Raw genomic sequence first — 21,408 nt, 5'->3', positions numbered from 1 at the left:
CTGAATGCTATATAGTTGAAATTTACAAATTATTGTTAAAGATCTTCAAGCAGTAATTATTCCACGCACGGCATTTATCTTGAAAAAGAATTTACCAGATTCGAAAACTAAGATTGTTAGATCTAAAATGATGTATAACACATTGATCTTGATTGAGTCTGAAATTTTGGCCTACAGGTTGACATTTTAGTGGAATGATCCGAGTCTCAAATTTTCAGTCAGAATATTTGTTACGAAGTTCATTGTTACTGAAGTGCAAATTTAATATATTTAAATTTCCTGAAGGAGTAGAAGCTTCGGGAATATATTAGGAGAAAATATGAGTGTTAGTTTTCAACAGCTAAAATTTATCCCTAAAACACAGTAAAGATGTTTATAACCATCGAAATAACTTTTGTTAAAAAAAGCCATATTTATTGCCTTCGCAGAAATTTTCATCAGTTTATAGATAGATAAGTTTCAGGTGTTGCAAAGATTTTGACAACACTTTTGAACTGTGAAACTTATTAGATAGGGAACGTGAGAAATTTTCATTTTTAATAACACTGAGCGACAAAATCAATAAATACATAAAAAACATAAAATAAAAGAGCAGAGAAAAGTAAAGAAAAAGGAACAACCTCTGAAAAGGCTTCGGACACCGTTCTTGCTGATTCTTATGCAGAATGACCACCTGAATTACGTACGTACACCATTTTCCTACAGTACCCAAACCATTTTAAAGGTAGTATTTTTTTTTCTTTTTTATTTTTCAATTTTTGCCATAGCCATTATTTTTATTTGAAGGGCGGGGAGCGCTGAGGGGCTAGAGAAGAGAAAATTCCTACAGCATGATCATTTTTATAAACTCATGGAGACCCCCCTAAAATATTTAAAAACCCATCAAGAACAATATTTTTTCTACATTTTTTTTTCTAACTTTTTGGTGTGAAACCAAAGCATCAGCCTTACTTCTAGGTTCTCCGTTTGTGAGAAAAAAATTTTACGTTGTAATTTTTTTTTTTTTTGGAAAAATGTTTCGTAGCAACGAATGTTGCTTATAAAACGCATCGCAGATCGTTAGCAAAAAACATCCTCGTATTATTTATGTTTATTGAAGTTAAATTCACAGATATACCTAAGATGAAAATTTACTTAGACACAGGTATAATATAGCATTGATATGTATTTATATTTCGAGGGTTACACGGCCCCCATTGCTTATAACCGTATCAAGAAGTGATAAATAATGGGAGCGGTGCATCCCCAAAAAGATAAAATGTGCTTTAATACTATATCATCAACATACTAAATTGCATTTTGAATATTAATTACATCTGTGAGTATAACTGGAATAAATATAAATTGCGCAGGATTGATGCGATTCGTATGCAGCATGTGATGTTTCCAATTTTCTTAACTTTTGTTTACAACGTGAAATTTTTTTTTCGGACAGGGGTCTGGCTTATAGAAGTGAGGTCGATTTTACACTGAAAAAAAAGTTAGAAAACATATCAAAAAAAAAAAAAGACGAAAAAAAAAAAAAGGTCAATTTGGTGGGTTTTTTTTTTAAATATCTTAGTGGGGAGTAATTATGGGGAGCATATTTTATGGTGGACCTGGATATACATGAGCAGTGGCGCACACAAGGGAGGGGTCCAGGGGGTCCGGACCCCTCCCATAAGTCTTGATATTTTTCCTGATTGATTACGATTTTATGTATTTTGTACGTAGAATAGTTTCAAACAAAGGTAAAAATATTTTCAGTTCCAATGATAAGTGAAAAAATAAAATCCTCATGTTAAAAGATTTAAAAAATATTGTGAACTTTTCCTATAATGAATTGTCTCTAAGAAGCAAAATGGGGGTTATAAATGAATACAATGTAATAACCATATTTTTAGTTTTGTAATTACAGATTAAAATTACATTCTATGAACTTGAATCAATTTTTAATTATAAAAAAAGTAAAAGCGTAAATTATTTTGCTTTCTGATTATTTATTTAAGCCCATTTCCTTAAATAATGTTAATTATTATTCAGTAGTTTATTTTTTACTGTTTTTCGTTCTCGAGAATTGATTAAATAAATTCAATATGCTTGACAGCGAATTGGGGTATGATATGAGAATGAGGCTTTCGATCTCGGACCCTCCCCTTGCAAAATTCTTGTGTGCGCCACTGTACATGAGAATTGTTGTTTATTTCAAAGATATTTTTAATACAAAATTGATGGATTGCTTCAATTTTTTTTTTTTTTTTTTTGAATGTAAGTGATAGAACAGGACTTCCCAAACTGTGGTCCGCGGAGCCGTTGGGGGTCCGCCGATAGTTAGTAGGGGATCGGAAAAAACTGTACAAAAAAAGTTAGACGATATTTAAATAATACCTTTGCATTTGACAAGCAAAATGATGATCTTCAAGGTATAGAACTGCCATTTGAGCACTACTTCTCGACATATCGAGATACAATGCTGCAAGATCGTGCATAGGGGGGTCGAACTGTTTTCTACATTAACAAAACCATGTAGCCTGTCGTCATGTGAGTTTAAATGTTTTCAGACTGCACCACACCCTCAAACCTAACTTCCGGAATAGTTTAATTGAAGCCCAATGTATTAAAATTATGCCAGCTATAAGAATATCACTTTTATCCAAAGGACGGATCCAGATTTTCCTTTCGGAAGGGGTCATTTCCGGAAGAAGGGTCATAAGTTATTCTTGCACATAAATTTGGGGTCTGGACCATTTTTTTCGAACTATAAGTCCCCAAAACAGCTTTAAGTTCTCTTTGATTACTTAAAGAGGGGTTATGACCTCAATGACCCCTCCTCTGGATCCGTGCCTGCTCTTCTAATTAATTCAATGCTCAATTTTGAATTTTAACCATTTGTTACCAATTGGTCTCTGTCTTCTCGACTTGATTTTTGTACTTCTGAATTTGCAAATAAAAATTCTAACTAACTGCATTGTAAACTACCTACCTAGTGCCTTTTTTCAAACGATGATGGTCACCTCAAAAGAGAAATGGCGAACTTAATGAAGTTCAATTTACTAAAAACTAAAAGTATCTATACACTTTTCGGGGGTCCGTACTAAATATTGGTCAATGAAAGGGGTCCGCTGGCTGTAAAGTTTGGGAAGGGCCTGATAGAGCATAAATAAGGTTTTAAAGTAGTAAGAATAACTTTTAAAAATATTTTTAAATTTATCCTATTTATTTATCCGTCAGCATTTTCCGTACCTCTGGCTGTCCTTACCATAAGAACTGAAAAAAATACTTCTGTGCTGCGAAGTAACCGTAAGAAAAGTAATAATAAATGCCCAAATTTGCTGCAAAAATGCGATTACTTATGCGTTATAAGTGCCAAATTTGTGGATTTATAGTGTTGTTTTTCATAAAGTCATTACTATCATCACACATATTTTCCCACATTTTATGCTTGTAATTGCCACATTTCAATGTAGAAAAATTACTAAATAAATTAAAACTGTGACTAAGGTAAAAGGTTTCTGCTCGTAATTGCTTTCATAAAAGCAGATATAAGTCTTAAAAATGGGAATCAAAACAATATATATATATTTTTTTTTCGTTATTTAATTTTTTACCCGTACTGAGAAATTCATTTATATATAGCATCAGCGTTTGATAATGTACTAGTTGCTCTTAAATTGAAATTGCAACTTCTAAAAATTGTCAAAATATCATATGCCAAATATTCTATAATATAATAGAATTTTAATATAACATAAAAACTGTTAAAAATTCACTTCGTATGTTTTTATAACCATCTCCCCCTAAAAGCACAACATATGTGTATAATTCTTGTACCTCATGTTTAAAAATTTTGAAGTATAGTTAAGTTATATTTTTTGTGCCTTTTTATAATCATTAATGAGTTTGTTGCAAAGTTGAGTACTTATTTATTAAACATTAAATACGATTTCATTTCAATGCTCATTTCAGATCTGCAATTGATATAGTACACAGTAAGAGTAAAATAAATATTGTAGGTTTTGGTTTTCCATCATTTAAAATTCTTCGGAAATAAAAACATACAAAAACATCTTATAAGGCAAGCAAATATGCCGCTCTCTTCGGGAAAGTTTAAACTTAATACAAACAAATAATTTTCTTAGTATGGCATAAAACTTTAGAAGTTAAGTGTGGAAGACTATCAGTCATTTATTTCAGGGAGTCTCCTTTAAAACTAATGTCAAACAGTGCTTTTTTTTTAATGGGTAACTGAACTTTAGTCTCATAAGCTAATATTTTTAAGATCAGAACAATTATGTATTAGATTATGTGATATTACAGCTTTTTTTGATTTCGTATTAAAGAATCAAATCTAAAATACTCTGGGAGAAGCATAAGACTTTTTTCAGAACATTCAAAAAACATTTTTAAAATGTTTTCACCGTCTAAAATTATAAATTTACCTTTTAGATTGAAATCAAATTAAATTTCAATAAATGCTTAGTGGAATTTTGAATTACAATCAAGCAAGGGAATTTGCCAACTTGTGAGTATATTTGAATTCATAAATACGAAGTAACGAAGTTGAGGGATAAAAAAAATAGTACTTGCAGTAAGTGAGCTTTTTGGACAATTTTCGTTTCGGAACTATACTAAGTTCTCTTTGTAGTGCAGTTTCATTTTATTTATTGCTCAAGTTTCGTACAAGTAAACCACCTAAAGCATCTGAATTCTTTTAAAGAAGAATTACACGTAAAACAAATTTGTAACCTAAAAAGTTGTTTTGGGAGCACTGCACTATCTTTTGATGTTTTGAAAGTAGTAAACACTTATGATTTTTTACTCGTCTAAAAATCAGGGTTTATATTTTTTAGACATTGGTTTGTAACTATAGTAATAAGCTAGGAATTTAGAAGAGGGAAATTGTTTATAGAGATTTTCTTATAGGATGGGTCCAACAAATCTCGGGCGGTTAAAAAAAATGCCTTGGCAACTATTTCTTTCGGAACAAGAATATTTCAGAAGCCATGTTACGCTAAATTTGACTATAAATTCAGAGAAAAACATTGTCGATCTCCCTTTCGTTTCGACATAAGCTAGACTTTCATACAACTACATAATGGTCCAATTTTTGCTATACTTTCAAAATATTCTGATAATTTTTAATAAATAATTAAAAGCTGGTCAAAATTATAAAATATCCTTCATACAGCTGTATCAATTTAGTTCAAACTTTAATAATAAGCTAGGAATGGAGTAGCCGGAAATTTCTTAGGTGGATTTTCTTATAAGCAGAGTCCAAAAAATCTCAAACGGTTGTGAAAACAACCTAGCCACTAGTTCTTCCATAACTGGAATCTTTTAAAACCCTGTTACCCTGAATTTGACAATAAATTCAGAGAAACAATTTGTCTTCCTCCGTTTCACTTTGACATTAACTACACTTTTATGCCATTATGAGAGGGTCAAATTTTTGCTATATTTTTTTTAAAAATATTCTCACAATTTTTAGATGCATAAGTAAAAGTTGGATAGAATTATAAAATATCCTTTGTACAGATGCATCAAAGTAATTTGCAACTTTATTAATAAGCTAGGAATGGAGTAGCTGGAAATTTTCTAGATGGCTTTTCTTACAAACTGGGCCTAAAAAAATCTCAGCCGGTTGAAAAAGATTATCTTGGAGACTAATTCTTTAGAAACTGGAATCTTCCAAAAGTCATGTTACGATGAATTTAACTATAAACTCAGTGAAGCAATTTGTCTCCCCCCCCCCCGTTTAACTTTAACATTAACTAGTACTTTTATGCTATTGCACGAGGGTCCAATTGTTACTATATTTTGTTTTAAAATATTCTGACAATTTTGAGATGCATAAGTAAAAGTTAGCCAAAATTATAAAATATCCTTTTTATTGATGCATCAGAGTAGTTTGCAACTTTAGTAATAAGCTAGGAATGGAGTAGCTGGAAATTTTCTAGATGGATTTTCATACAAACTGGATCCAACAAAACTCAGGCGGTTGAAAAAAGTATGTTGACAAATTCTTTGGAAACTGGAATTTTTCCGAATCCATGTCACTCTGAATTTGACGATAAGCTCAAAGAAACTATTTGTCGGCTTCCTTTCACTTCGACATTAACTAGGAATTTTGGGCTATATTACACGAGGGTACACTTTTTGTTATATTTTGTTTATTTTGACAATTTTGAGATGATATGAAAATTATAAAATACCTTTTTAAGATGCATCAAATTAATTTTCAGCGCACATGAACATTATCAGAATAAGACTTTTTTGTTACATGCGGCACACATATACTCAAGAATGATAAATTCTGTAAAATGACGTTGCTTCTATTAATTGCTCAAATTAACGCTTTCTGCTGTCGATTAAAGTTTACTTTCATGATTTATGCAGAATCGAGAACTAAATTTTGTTTAGGTTTAAAATTTTATTTGATTTGTACATCATTATTTTACCACAATTATTATATCGAAAAGTGTTACCATACCTTAAATTGATTTTGCGTTAAGCATATTTTTGTTTTAAACGAAGTTCGAATATTTTTTCAGTGACAAATTTCAGTGTTTAATAATTTCTAATTGCTTAGTTGCTTTTTAAGCATCAAGTCACTCAGTGCTAGAGATTTTTAAGACCTTGAAAGTAATGGGCATGAAAAAAAAGAAAGAAAAATAAAAAAAAAAGAAAAAGAAAACAAATAAAATAAGACAGTTGAATACTTCACAGTGTGGTTGATTTTTTTGTTTGGAGGAATTCAATTTGATTTGAAGTCTTCTTGTGGTAACAATCATAGTTTTGGGATATTATAAAATTAATTAAGTAATTAATCTTCAAAAATAGAACCAACCATATGGCTGAATATTTATCTTAATAATCAAATAGATGAACTTCGTGAAATGGTCTGGGAATGGGAAACTTCATTTAATGTAGCCCATTGCTTTAAAATCCTATTAAAGCATTAATCCTAAAAGTAATTTTAGTCTATGTATATATATATATATATATATATATATATATATATATATATATATATATATATATATATATATATATATATATATATATATATATATATATATATATATATATATATTTACAATTTAACCTATACGTCAGGAACCAATTTATATTTTTTAATATCAATGATATGTGTAGCATCTTTGCTTTTAAGATACATTTTGATTAATAAATTGGAAACTAATTTTGCTTTTAGCTATCATTAATGAAAACACGAATTGTATTTTAAGACTTTTTCCAGATCTGAAATAGTAAACTTTCAGTATTATTCTAAAAAATACCATTGTAAATATAAATTAAGCTTGATCAATGATTTTTCCTCATTTCAATTTATGCAATGCCACTGAAATAAAGTCATAAATAATTAGTTTTATAGTTGTTTAAGACAGTGTATTAAAGCTGAAATCAAATTAGCTTGATATCCTGCACTATGTAATGTCTAACACCATTTTATCTTGTATTCTAGTTGAATTCCATTTGTGCTGCGTGTCAAAATGGGCTATTGTTTTATTGTTAAAAAACTAAAGCAAAGATAAAGTAAAAGTTTGCATGATCCATCTTAATTGTAAAAAAATCGCTATCATTCAATATACTTTTTTAGTTAAATACATCCAACATACAACATTAAACTGTAGCAGATTTACAGTATTTTAGCTGTGTGCCAGTGAATGAATTCTTATCTTATATAGCTCCAACTCAGAATGTTATGTAAGCAATCCAGTTTTATCCAATCAAGTAGTCTAGTCCGAAACGGAATCTCAATTGCTATTAAGTAAAGACTAATCCAGACCTTAGAAGTTTTCTCTCAGTATCAAGTGAAATTGGGATTAAACCAGGCTAGTTTTCCCAATTGATTGTCATTTCTTAGCTGCGAAGTGAGTTATTACGAGGTACTGAGAGTCGACTGAAGGACAATATCGTCTAGGTATCAAATTAACTGTGATCTGACATTGTATCTGCTCAAGACATAATAAAATAAAGTCTGAACGAAAACAGAATATTTTTGCTGTGTCATGCCGAAAGCTATTATTTGCTCCAAAGAATACTTCAGTTTGGATTAAAATGTATCACGCATCTATCTAATGATCTTAAGGCAAATAAAGATTGTTTAAATATTTTTTCGCTGTTCTAAAAAATACCAACCTGTGATCTATTAGTCATAGTTTTTCTGATTTCGAAAGAAACCTTTCCCAAAATTAAATATCACTACAAACTATAAACTGCTTTATCAGTAAATGCATTATATTTTATTTTTCTGTTAGCTTATTCTCGGTTATACCTTACCTTAACATCCATTAACAAGAGACATTAGACTAATCAGGTTTTCTTGCGTAAACATGGAAGAAATCCAGTTGAAGTTATCACTTACCACAATTTTGATGGCGACTAGTTATGTATAAGAAAAATAAAACTTACATTATTTCCAGTCCAAGATAACTCCGTCAAAAGAGAAATGCAAGACAAATAAGATTTAAAAAAAACTATTCCCCAAACCGCTTTTTTTTATATAAATCCAATCTCTCTCATTATACATTCATCATATTTTCCTAACTTTGAACGAAATCTTTACCAATATTCGGGAAGGGGGGGGGGCATGCTATCACTACAAATTAGAACTCTTTTGATACTAATATCATTACATTTTAGTTGTATGTTCGCTTATTCTCGGCTTACCTTAAATTCCATTCAAAAGTGACTTGAGACTATTTTTAAACAAAATAATATAAGGTTTAAACAGCTTTGCAAAATAAAGATGGCTTGAGTTAACATTACAAAACGTCGGTAAGAATTTTTGTTTGCCATAATTTTGATTGAGACTAGTTATTAATATGAAAAATATAACGTACTTTGTTCCCAGTCCAAGATATCCAGTCACGAGGTTTAGTTTTCAAAGCAAGGTCTTACACCTTACACCTAAAATAAAAACAAATTATTTCAAGTAAGGGCGTAAAATGTAAAAACAATACGTTCAAAAGGATATAACTGGAAAGCACAAATAAAATATTGAGGTGAAATAGAAGTTGCAAAATTATAGAAAAACAAATGTGCATTCACTCAAAATTGATGGCATCAAGAAATTTCTTAACTCATTCATGCCATTTTTTTAGAATGTTCCTGTTCGGCAAGGAAACGGTGAAACGTAGTGACCACCCATTTATTTCGATCAGATATTTGTCTTCAAAAGGTATTAAAAAGTGCAGGAAATTTACCTGTTTGAGTTCAATTTCCCATCAAAAACGTTTTAAGAGAAAAAAAAAATAAAGCATTTCTTCAGTTATAAAATTGCCATAATGACTTTATGTGTGTAAGTAAAACCAAAGTGACATAAAGACGGATGTTACCTTAGAATACAGTTCTATGTGAGAAGTAAAAATAATCATCATTATAATCAGAGCAATATATCGATAGTTTTTTGAGTTAAAATGTCTGTGAAATAATTATTGTTAATCATTTATGTATTAAGACTTCTCATTTGATTAGTAGGGTCCTCCCTCAAAGATCTTGGTGTACTGTGTCTTAAGGGGGGGGGGCTCCTCCTCAAGACATCGGGGCAGCTACATTTTAAATTAAGTCTTTGCTGAAGCATATGTAGATAAAAAGCAGGAAGATCTTACTTTTAAACAATTTTTCAATTCATAGATGATGCATGTAAGAATGAACTGTATGTCATTCTAGAACTGAGCTGTAGGCATATGTTGCACCTTGGGACAAGTTGAGGGAGGCCTTTGAGGACACAAGATATTCTTAACTAGTTTTATTCAAAATATTTTAAGATAAAGATATGTTTTGTGAGTTTTTTATACATATGACCTGTACTTATTATTTTTATACCTGAAAACCCAAGTGGTCATTAAAACAGTAATTATTTATGCTTTATCTCACACCTTTAGTGTAATATATTAAATCATGCATCTTTTCCTGAACAGTTTCATGTGTATTGCAATATTGTAACAGTTCCGTATAACTCTATAATTCAACTCTTATTGTCCCTTTCAACTTTCCAAAAGTGCCTTTACCAGGCATAAGATGCATTCTTGGGACAAAGAAAAAGCTCACTAAATACAGTAAAACTTGTAAAGTTGACCCCCCCCCCCCTTGAAAATTGACCACCTGTCTAAGTTGACCACTTTTTCAGGTACAGGATTTGTCCTATATTGCACAAAAGTAAATTATCCTCTATAATTTAACCACTAAAGTAGTGCAAATGGTTGACTTAACACATTACTGTATATATATTTTCTGTTACAGATACAAGATTGGAACCAAGTGAATAATGTGGACAAATTTTTATGAGCACCAGGTAAAATTTTTGCCAGCTGAATATTATTTAAAAAAAAGAAAAGAAAGATAGGAAAAGAAATATAGGATAGGAAGAAAAGGGTGCCCCAAAGTAGGTCACTCAAACCTACAATAAAAAAAAGTCTTAATCGTTCTTAATCACCTAATCATTCTTAGATATGAAGCTTATTTTTTAGTGTAGCATAAATATTCATGTTTTGTAATTAATCTATTTCCCAATATGTCTCCATACATAATTGGAGTTTTGGTGAAACGAAAAAAGAAAACTACGAGAGAAATTTCATTTTGTTTTATAAGTTGTTGGTCTAATATTTCCCAATTTTGGCTTCAACTAAAAATTTTCAAATTTCCTTTACAGAAACGGTAAAATATATTACCAAATGTTTATGAAATGCTTGCTTGCGTACATAAAAAAGGTTTCAATTTAATGTTTCTGCAAGAGTTTTAAAAAAAATCTTGCCGCTCTTTCTTACATCGGTGAGTAAATTTTTATGACAATAGCGAAGGACATTTAAAAAAATTAAAAGTGATTAAGAATTTTTGTTCATCGTTTTTGCATCTTTCATCAGCAATTTCATATCTAAGTAATAATTTCAACTTTGTTTTACCGTTTTACTAAATCGCCCATGTATCTGAAAAAACGTTTTTATTATTAAAATTTTATAAATCTTGCTTTAAGTGAATTTAAACTTCCTATACGAACTTGCAAATTTCTAGAAAAAAGAAAAAGAAAACTAAGAAACAGACGTACAATAATTGCCTAGCGTTATACATTCAAAAATAATTTAAATTAGTCAGTTAATTAAAAGTAATATTGTGTATTTATTCTTTTTTTGTTATATAGAGGGTCTAAATTCGTTTAAATCATCAATTATTTTAAAAGCATCTGGAGCAAAAATTCTGCTATTAAAAGTAAATAGAGATGTACAAATGAAAAATTTAGTTCAAGAAAACGATATTTCAGGGTAATTGAGTAATATATTCTGTACTAGTTTACTAATAAACGTTGGCGCCCATATGTGTAATTTTAGAAGGGGAAGGGAACAATTTTTTTTTCAAAGCTTTAATTTTAAGAGAGAAAAATGTTTCACCTTCTTCGATTTACAAATTAATAGAGAATAAGTTCGATTCGCTAAGATTTTTAGTTTTGTAATCCTGACGGATTTAACCCTTTTAAAGAAATTCGTGTTCTTGTTTACCTTAGAAGCAACGGAAATTTGTTACCTAAAATATATTGTTACAGATCTGAAAGAAAAATACGGTGCAAACAAAAATAATAAAAGTTTTTAAGTAGCAAAAGTTTTAATTGCAGTCATTCGTTAAATGCTTATAGATTGTGTTAAAATGTTTAATATTTAAGCTCAAAATTTATTTTTTTAAAATGGCAGCATTGTCCGGAGGGGTGTCCAGTCCATGTTTATGAGTTAAGAGCATATGAATTAAGACCAAAACTTATGATTTAAGAAATGAACTTCATGAATTCAAATAGCAATCATTAGCTTGTTATTTTAATGTCGAACTTATGCGAAGAATCACGAAAAATAAACCAAGTAGTATTATCAGCTACTATATTCGTCCTTGAAGTAAAATTTTGCTTCAGATAGCAATAAAATTGCGCATTGAATCTAAATTTTACCAAGCGAATTCAAAACAGAACAGCCTTTCAGCAAATATTAGTATTTTCAATACCATTTAATTTTGTTCAATTTAAATGGGAAAAAAATAAACAATTGATGTAAATATGCACAGTTTTTATTTTCGTGTGAGTGCGTGACGATCAATCTGCTTTTAAGAATATTCTAGTGCACTGAAACCTGTGTAAGTAGACCACACTTAGCGCAGTATTTTATTGGTCAACTTAGACAAGTGCTGAACTTATAGAGGTTGATACATTACGTATTGGAGAAATTCTGTGCCTAGCAAAAGCGGTAAAATTAGACAGGGGGTCAACTTATAAGGGCGGTCAATAATCATATGTTTTTCTATAACAGTGAAACTTGTCTTATAAAAATGTATTTTAGCATAAATAATTTAAAAGATGCTATTAAACAAGTGTCCAAAAGTTTGTAGTCAATGAGAACCCCCCCCCCCCCCCGCTCAGGTAAACGAAAAATCTATGATACTTATTATATTTCAATATCTTAACGAAGCAAAATCTTTTTAACTGGTTCGGACTGGACGAAAGACCTACCCCAGCGCCCTCTATTCTTCCAAAAGGGAAAACGTTTTCGTTTCTTTGCGACTTCTCTTGAGTTAGAAAACTTATACAGGAAAACAGAAGCAAATGTATTATGTCAAAGTTGACAGCTTTTCAATAGCTGGGAGGAGGGGGGTATTTTAATTCGCTCTCTATCCTATTTAGCGCTGTTTTACTCTCGTAGTAAAGATAGAAAAAACACGCTGTTTTGCAATTTAAAGTTTTAGTTTAGTTCTGTGAAAAATGCACTAAATGTGCTAGTAAGAAATACAATCATTGTCTGAGATAAATGAAAAAAAAAAAGAAAAGAAAAATGCTATTGACTTTAAAAGTAATGAACATTTATGTAGTAGTGCCCTTAAGTGTAAAACTTTATACATCTCAAATACTTGTAATAGAAAGATAATCACAAATGAAGTATTAGATATAAAACATAAGAATATCTAAAAGATATAGAATTTCCTCCACTTCTACCTTGTTTATTGTAACTACTTTAAATTATGATTATTAAACAAGCTTTACTTATTTCGGTATAATTATTGTTTTTAAATTTTTGACGATGAATGTGGAGCCGTATCTCAACTGCACGTGTGAAAGTTAGATTTCTTTAAAAATAATCTTTTATTTTTCCTTTCACTTTTCTATGCAGTATTGTGCTTGGCGTTTTTAAAAATATAAAGTGGATTTTTTTTAAGTGATCATTTTGAATCGTAACACAAGGAAGTGTAGAGTTTCCATATTTACATCATCCAATATATACTTTAAAACACATTGCACAATACTTTCTGTTTGAGGCTGCTTAATATTCACTATAAACATACATTTCTTAATATTTGATGGGGCTTAAGTATTACATTTGAAAGTATCGCTCACATGCGGCAATTTTTCCTTCTTAAAAGTATTGCACTGCTCACTTTTAAGTCTTATTAATAACATAAATTAGTGCGATAGCTTACTTACTGATTACTTTAAAGTTAATAACCGAATTCAAAATTAGCATTAGGAGCTATTTTATTTACATTGAAAATAAAAAGAAAACTGAATTCAAATTCAGTCTGGTGCACATTCTAAATAAGCATAACTATAGCTTGCTTCGGGGCTTAAAACAAACTTTTCATAATTTTTCCAAACTATTTAAACAAAATATTGGAAATTCAACAAAACTCGCATATTAAATTCATCATTATAGATTAAAACTCAATTTCTATTTAGATTCTGTGTTTATTTAATCTGTAGCTTAGAGCTTAATGAATTTTGAAAGCTCTTTCTAGAAGAGGAAACTTTAATCTCGCTGCCTAGCACATTCTTTTTTGTTTTGAACGAGCAGAAATTCTTTCCAGAAGATTAACGATTGGACGAAGTCTCGAAAATTACGGACAAGACAAGTACACAATACTTCGCCCGTATTTTTAGTTTTAAACATATCACATTTGCATAAACAACATGTGTAGTGAACGTATAATTTGTTTCGAATTAAATCGGCACAATGTATAATTGTCATTCAAAGCCGTAGTTTCAAGCGAGAGCTTGCAAAGAAAAATCTCTCCCGCGCAGCAGCATTCGTGGATGCAGCCCCAGCATAATGAACAGACGCAGCATTCATAATCCCCTGCAGCGTAGAAGCAAATTCTTTGCTAAAGTTTCGGGCTTCTTAAAAAATGCACAACTCCTCAGGGCGGAATCAATATTCATTATAATGGTGCATTCCATTGCTGAGAGTAAATCCAATTGCCTTTTCTCCCAGCTCAGCCTCTTAGAATCCTTCCCTACTCCCGGGGCTCCTCCTGTAACACAAAACATGCGAGCTGGCATCCAATGAGCTCTCTTCTCCTCCATCAACTTCATCCTCGACACCCGCCCCTTCTTTTCTATCCCCGTCAACACTGCGCCCTCCCCCTCTGACCCAGCCTCCATCTCCCCCCTCCACCCCCTGCAAAAGCAAGAACCTCTCCACAGGATCGCTCTTTGTTTGCCGGGGAATCAGATAGATAATATTAGGAAAATTTCCTTTTACAAGTTCTTATCTGCGTGTTTGGACTTTTAGACGTTTGGGTCTACGGGAAATGTGTTCTTGCTGGGGGAACTACAAAGGGGTTGGCACAAAGGACTCGTCCCTCGCTGGGATGAATCTCATGTCAGCTCTTTTCGAATAGATCGTCTGTAAATTCCGGATATGACAAATGCGTGTTTATCTTAATGGAAGGTTGCCGGACTTAAATTGGGCAGCTCGTAAATTAATAAAAATGTGTTTGTTGTTTCTTGATCCATCCTTTTACTTGAAATCAAAAAGAAAATTAAAATGAATCGCCACCCCAAAATGTTGAAAAATACGCAATTTAAAAAAAAAAAAGAAAAGATTTTGTTTCAAAGAAGCTTAAATTTAAAAAAAAGTAAATAAAAAAAACTTGAATTAAAACATTATTTCGAAAGAAGATCGAAATTATAACTTTAAACAATGTTTTAGAAACAATGATTGAAACAATATTTTTAATCTATACTGATAGGGTGGGATATAAAAATAAATAATGTAGGAAAATATTGCAAGAACGTGACACTTGACCTTCTAGTGTCAATTTGGTTTCCCTAGTGACAGTTTGAGTAGAAAAATATTCTCTAGAGGTATAGCTATCTTTATCTTTTCCACAGCAAAATTATAAGTAAAGTCAAATTGCATTAACCATTTCATTGGAGAAAAAAAGTACAAAGAGTAAAATTGACATTGGGACGTTAAAAATTTACCGATCCCAATGCAAATTACACAGTGTGTGTACATGTAGCACAGAGATTATAAAAGCCTAACATGTACATATGTTACCATACTAGGATTGGTAGAAGTGATAATCAAGGAATCTAGGTTTTTTTTCTTTTTTTTTTCTACCAAAGCTTTCCAAAAATAAAAAAAGCCTCTTTATATTGGATTTTGTTTCTTTATTTTCCCTTCATTAAATTTTGTTAACAGTTGTGATATGATAAATTATAAGAGCTTAAACTGATAATTTGTTATTTCAAACTGCCAATTTAATTAATTTAAATGGTGCTTTATTATTTTTTTTAAATCAACCTTACCCATTATACTACTAACAAAACTAAACTGACATTATTTTAAAATGTATGCAAAAAATATAATTAAATGAATTTTAAAAAAATAGAAAAAAATGCTAAAATTTCCCCCGAATATAACGTACAAATTAATTAAAAACAACTAATTACATCCCCTTCATATTAACAGCAAGTAGAGCTGAATATTTCAGAAGTGCCCCCAAAACAATTTTTTTAACAAAAGTTTGGAGAATTACTACCTTAGGCGCTGAGCGTACAAACATGGCGAACTTCCCCTCATTCCGGGGGAGGGGGAATTTTGCTTCTCCCAAAGTACGCTTAAGTACCCCATGATTTCCATGAGTACGCAGTAATAACAGCCGATCCTCTAATAGGCTAGAAGGACTGAGGAGGCGTTAATATTTAATGAAAATTCCCTACCGCTTCAGAGATCACCGTACTAGCTTTCCTTTGCTTAAAATGATAATGAACGCAGGCGTTTACAACGTGGAAAATATTTTAAAAATTTATTTTTAACTCTCGGGTGTATTTTTCTGCTCGATCAATCACGGAGATAACTAAATTTGCATTTGAGGAAGATAGCGTTTGCACGGGCATCCCAATTATTTTTTAACGTCCTCATTACTCTTTAGTGTCTAATTACTTTGCAGTTGTTATATAAACATCATGCAATGAATGCAAATTTTGAAATTAGGCATTGCAAAGGGAAGGCTGCGTTGGAGAAAATCGCTACTGCTTTTAACCATTTTAAATAGGCGAGATTTATGCAGATAGGGGCTTAGTTTTAATAACGTTACATTTTTAAAAGAAAGAAAGTAGTCACGCAGATGCTGTTATTATGTAGGGATATTGCTTGAGCTGTTTATAAAATATTTTTCTTTGCCTATTTTAGAGTTTTCAGAGCTGCATTTTTATTTTACTTAAATATGCTAGTTAAATAATTTCTAATAATAGTAATAAACTCTAGTCTTTGTTTACAAGAGACAAACGCACAAAAAAAAAAAAAAATCACCGTGTAGGTATTAAAATATAATTAAGTTAAAAGTTTTGGAAATACTTTTAGTTTTAGCGTTTGCTACTTGGGGAAAATGAAGAAAGTTTGCAACGCAGGGATTTATTTCCTATATACGTAGGATCCGTTATTAAAATATTTCGTATTGTTCTGGGCAGAGTGTAATTGTGTACTGCGTTTATCTAAATCTGCGTACTGTGTACTAACGTGTCTTTGTGCTGTGTATACGGCCCATTGACAAATTGTGTACAGCTAAGTTCTTACCATTAATTGAGCCAAACGTAAGAAAAAAATTAACATACTTAAGTTTAACAAACGAATGTAGAGATACATACGTATCTGTGTGACTAAAATATTTAAATGCTTTTGTTAACAGAATTAAATACAATACATTTTACGTATTTGCTTATTATTTGAACCTTTATTTTAGTCACATTGTTTAGAATAATGTGTACTTTTTTTCCTTTTTTTTTTTTTTTTGTCATTCAACGCGCTACTTTTATTTTTCCAATGAAATGAAATCATTTTTCTTTCTTTCTTTGTATTTTTTTTTTGGTTTAATTAAAGTATAAACAAATCTAAAAATTTAAATATTTCCATTATTATCAAAATTGCTTATTTCACAGTATACTGAAGGTATCCAGAAACCATGCCTTTCAGATTAACCATACAGTAAACATGACCCATATAGTCATAAGATATTTGAATGGATTTCAATGCAATAAGGGGATCCTATAAAGTTTAAAGTCTCCATTGTTTGATGTATAGAACAGATAGCATAGTCATGAGATGTCATGATTGACAATATAGTAAAAATATCTCATGAAATCATAAGGCGCCCATATGATTGATAATATTGGAAACGTGTACATAAATTAACAGTTATTAAATGCATGTATGATTGACAACAAGGTGAAGGGGTTTTATCAAATCATGGGACATTTGGGTGATTGATAACAGAGGCGCAGCAAGAGGGGAGGGAGAAAGTCAGTGTCAACCTTCACCAAAATCTTTGACCTCATATGATTTTGCCAAACCCAGTAAGCTTGTATTGGAAAATGTATACACTGAGGATTTTTATGATCTCAACCCCTCCTCCCCCCGGTAGGAAAACCGCTCGTGTCACTGATTCAAAATAATAGCAAAATGACCCTATCAGGTCTAAAGGTATCTGGATGATTAATAGTATAGCAAAAAGAACTAGTACGAAGATGCTTGAAGGATTGTTAGTATAGAAATTGCATTTTGTGAAATAATTGTATGATTGACAATCTAATAAAGGGATCATATGAAGTCATACGGTGTCGAAAAGTTTTAAAGCGTATAGAGTTTAAAAATTATGATTGATGAAGAAAAGTAAGAGTGATAATATAATAAGGGTCGTCATAACGTCATCGGTGTGATTGACAATAGCGAAAACAAATAAATACATAATGAAAAATAATGAATAAAATAACCTAATGAAAAAAGTAAATCAAACACTTTCTCTCTGTCTTTTTCTTTTCCGAAACAATATCGAAATAAACTTCTCAATAATATATAAAAAAATAGTTAATTGACAATGTTAGGCTTTTACACTTAAATTAAACCTTTCACAAAGGTCATCAGAAAACGCTTCATGTCAAAAATAGATCATACAAAGCTAGTATATGTAAAAGCTAGTATATACAATAAAGATGTTACATAATGAAGTTTTGTTATGCAATCATTTTGAGTAAAAAAATAAACAATACACGCATAAAAATTGGTTATTTTACAACTTATTTAACAGATTCAGCCCTTTAATGCATGGTAGGAAATCGCGAAGTATAAAAAAAGAAGTCCTTTATGAAAATGTCCGAAGAATATTTCAAAGAATAATCTCGAAACTTCGAAAAAACCCGAAAAACCTTTATGTTCCGACGAAAAAAAAAAAGAAAAATATATATAGTTCAAAAAAATAAAAATAAATAAATAAATTTTAGTATTCATGAAAAAACCGGTTGGTACTTAATCAATTTTAAATCTCAATTTACTTGTTTCCAAGAAATAAATGAAACGAATAAGACGAAATTATAAACGAAACGGATTACTTTAATGAGAAATTTAGGGAAGCAAAATCCTTTTTTGTTTAAAAAGAATTCTATTTATTTATTATTTTGCCACTTTTCGCCTCTTACGCATCTAACGAATCATCAGCTGTTTATTAAAATGTATATTAGTGTGGAAAAGGTTGACTTATTAACTTAACTTTTTTTTTTTTTGAAGAAACATAAATTAAAAATGAGGTATATAAAACTTCACACATCTGTTTGTAACTTAGCATGTAGTATTACAAACGCACTCAAACACACACACACACAAACACATTACACATGATAAAAATGGTAGAGAATACAGAATGCTTAGAAAGAGAATAAGCAGTATGAAACAAAAGGTAAACGAAAAAGATCATAAAAGGCAACCCTTTTAAAAAATCATTTATTTAAAAAAATCTTGACTTGAAAACACTATTAATTAAAGAAAACTGTAGATAGATATGTTCATAGAAATTTAGGCTTCCTCATAAAAAATTTTAAAAACAATAAATATATCTTTCTTTTCAATGTGTCTTGTATATATTTAAGATAATTCGCAAGATATAAAGGAAAACCACAGTTTTCAGTTCTTCAGTTTATAAAATGCAAACTCTGTCTTAACCACTTGTTTCAGTTGATTATTATCTCTTTAATATTTCTAATTTGTGTCTTTAAATAATTCAAACAAATATCTTTTTCATGTTATTTCTTTGGGAAATTGAAACACAAAAATGATAAATGATGCATTCATGCCACATGCACATCTTCGCTATCAGAAGGTTTTAATCGCAAAATTTTTATTTCGAGTACCGTACATCAGCATTTGTCATGAGGTACATTAAATGACAATATAAATCACCCGCCGTACGCCGTTATCGACATCGCAGTTAAATTCGCATGTCAATAGAACCTGCGTGCAATGTTATTGACATAATTAGACGGCAGTTTTGGTCGTGGCAAGATTAACTGCTTTTGAAGAAAATTCTCGACTTAAAAACTTTTGCTCGATATAATGTTTCCTACATACATATCTGCATGTATGTGTGTGTGCGTATGCGCGCGCAGCTACTTATGTGTTTGAATGCCCATTTACAATTAAATTTTTTCGTGCTCCTGATAACAACAAAAAGTGGTTACATTTTTTACTTTTTCTTTTTACTGTTTTATCATTTAGTTTGCTTTTTTAAAAATTTTGTTGTTCTTCCAAATCTCTTCTTGTAAAAGTATAATGACTGCAGCTCTAAATACCTTTTTTTTTATTGTCATTTTATTGTGCATTTGTTGCACTTTCATGCTCATTTTATGAGCTTTTTCTGAAAATTAAACAGCTTAGGAGGACAATTTCGAATTCTTAATATAATATCATTATTTATTAACTCAGCTATATTTCATTTTCGATTATAATATATATTTTCTATATTTTCCCCGATTTCTTCCAAAATGTAAAACGATGCTGTTTTAAACTGTTACTTGTAAATTATTTTTATCTGCTAAAGAGTATTATGCATAGTTAGAACATTTTATTTTCATATAGCATTTTTATTTATATAATATTTTTATATGATATATTATTTTATAGAATAATATTGTTGAGTACTATTATGTTTCATAAAGTGAAATTTATTGCGTCCTATTTTATGAAAATACGCAGATAGTGGTTTTTCTTACATGAATATTCGTATAATTACTAAATGACTTGATTACGTAATGACTCAACTCAAATAGCACAGGTTTTAGGACCATTAAATATTTTGAGAGAGATCACATAATTTGTCTTTCTGAAAATAACCGTGCAATTTATAAGTAAGTATAGTAGTTATATTTTAATAATCATACATTTACTTACCTTCATATGCTACGTAATAAAATTTTAAATTCTTGAATGACTTTCCTTTCCCTAAGATTATTTTTTAATGTTTTCCTTTCTTTTATTAATCAGTAACAGAAACGCACCAATGGGTTAAGCATTGTATGATGGTTGTCAACAAGTTTATTTTGGTTGGCAATGCCTCCCCCCTCCCGTCCCCTTTCGTTTGGTTTTGAGCCGTTTCTTTCAGGGGAGGAGCTCAACTAGTTTTATGTCTTGTCACACTATGAGTAATAAATTACAATTCGATAATAGTTATTACATTCTCTGAAAGCATATTTAATTAATTGTAAAAACAAACTGCTACTATAAGCCTTATCAAGTTTAAATACTGTTATTTGGCGTTAATTTTCCAAACATACTTTAATTAATGTACAACTTTTAGTATTTCAAAATACATAAGAACGAAACATCTTTTTTAGTAAATGACTTTCATTAAAATATTTTTTCATTAATACTAATAACTACATTCCTATTCACCAGTCGAGCACACAGGAATTTATTAAAGGGGGAGGGGTCCAAATCGAAGGCCCGATATCTCATATCATACTTCAACAAGCATCCAAACATATCATTTTGATTTTATCGATTGTCGGGAGTAAAAAACATTTTAAAAAATGTATTGAATTATTACTTAGAATTAGTTAATAAAATAAATTTATGAGAAACAAATACAGTCGGACCTCGATATAAGTTCACCCCTCGGGACTTAACGAAACTGACCTTATAAGCGGGTTGACCTTATAACCGATTCATATATAAGATTCATTAATAAATAAACATTAAATTACTTCAAAATTTAATACGTTCAAAACTATCAGTAAATTAGGTTATTATAGTTAAATTGATTTGAACCAATTTAAATTTTTGGAATCAATCAGAAATTTTGAAATTATTTTTTAAAACTTCCATTTGGAGT

The 21,408-nt window shown here is 30.4% G+C and overlaps 1 long non-coding RNA gene across 1 annotated transcript in view; it reads right to left on the bottom strand.

Moving 5' to 3' along the window:
* LOC129231381 (uncharacterized) overlaps positions 1-21,408 on the bottom strand; it is a 152,131-nt gene that overhangs the window by 9,724 nt on the left and 120,999 nt on the right. Inside the window, exon 3 of the long non-coding RNA XR_008581248.1 lies at positions 8,844-8,910. This is a non-coding gene — a long non-coding RNA (uncharacterized LOC129231381). The remainder of the gene's footprint in view (positions 1-8,843; positions 8,911-21,408) is intronic.

The sequence above is a fragment of the Uloborus diversus genome, chromosome 10 (assembly GCF_026930045.1).
Source record: "Uloborus diversus isolate 005 chromosome 10, Udiv.v.3.1, whole genome shotgun sequence".
Taxonomy (NCBI): Eukaryota; Metazoa; Arthropoda; class Arachnida; order Araneae; family Uloboridae; genus Uloborus; species Uloborus diversus.
This window is presented reverse-complemented; position numbering and strand designations above follow the sequence as displayed.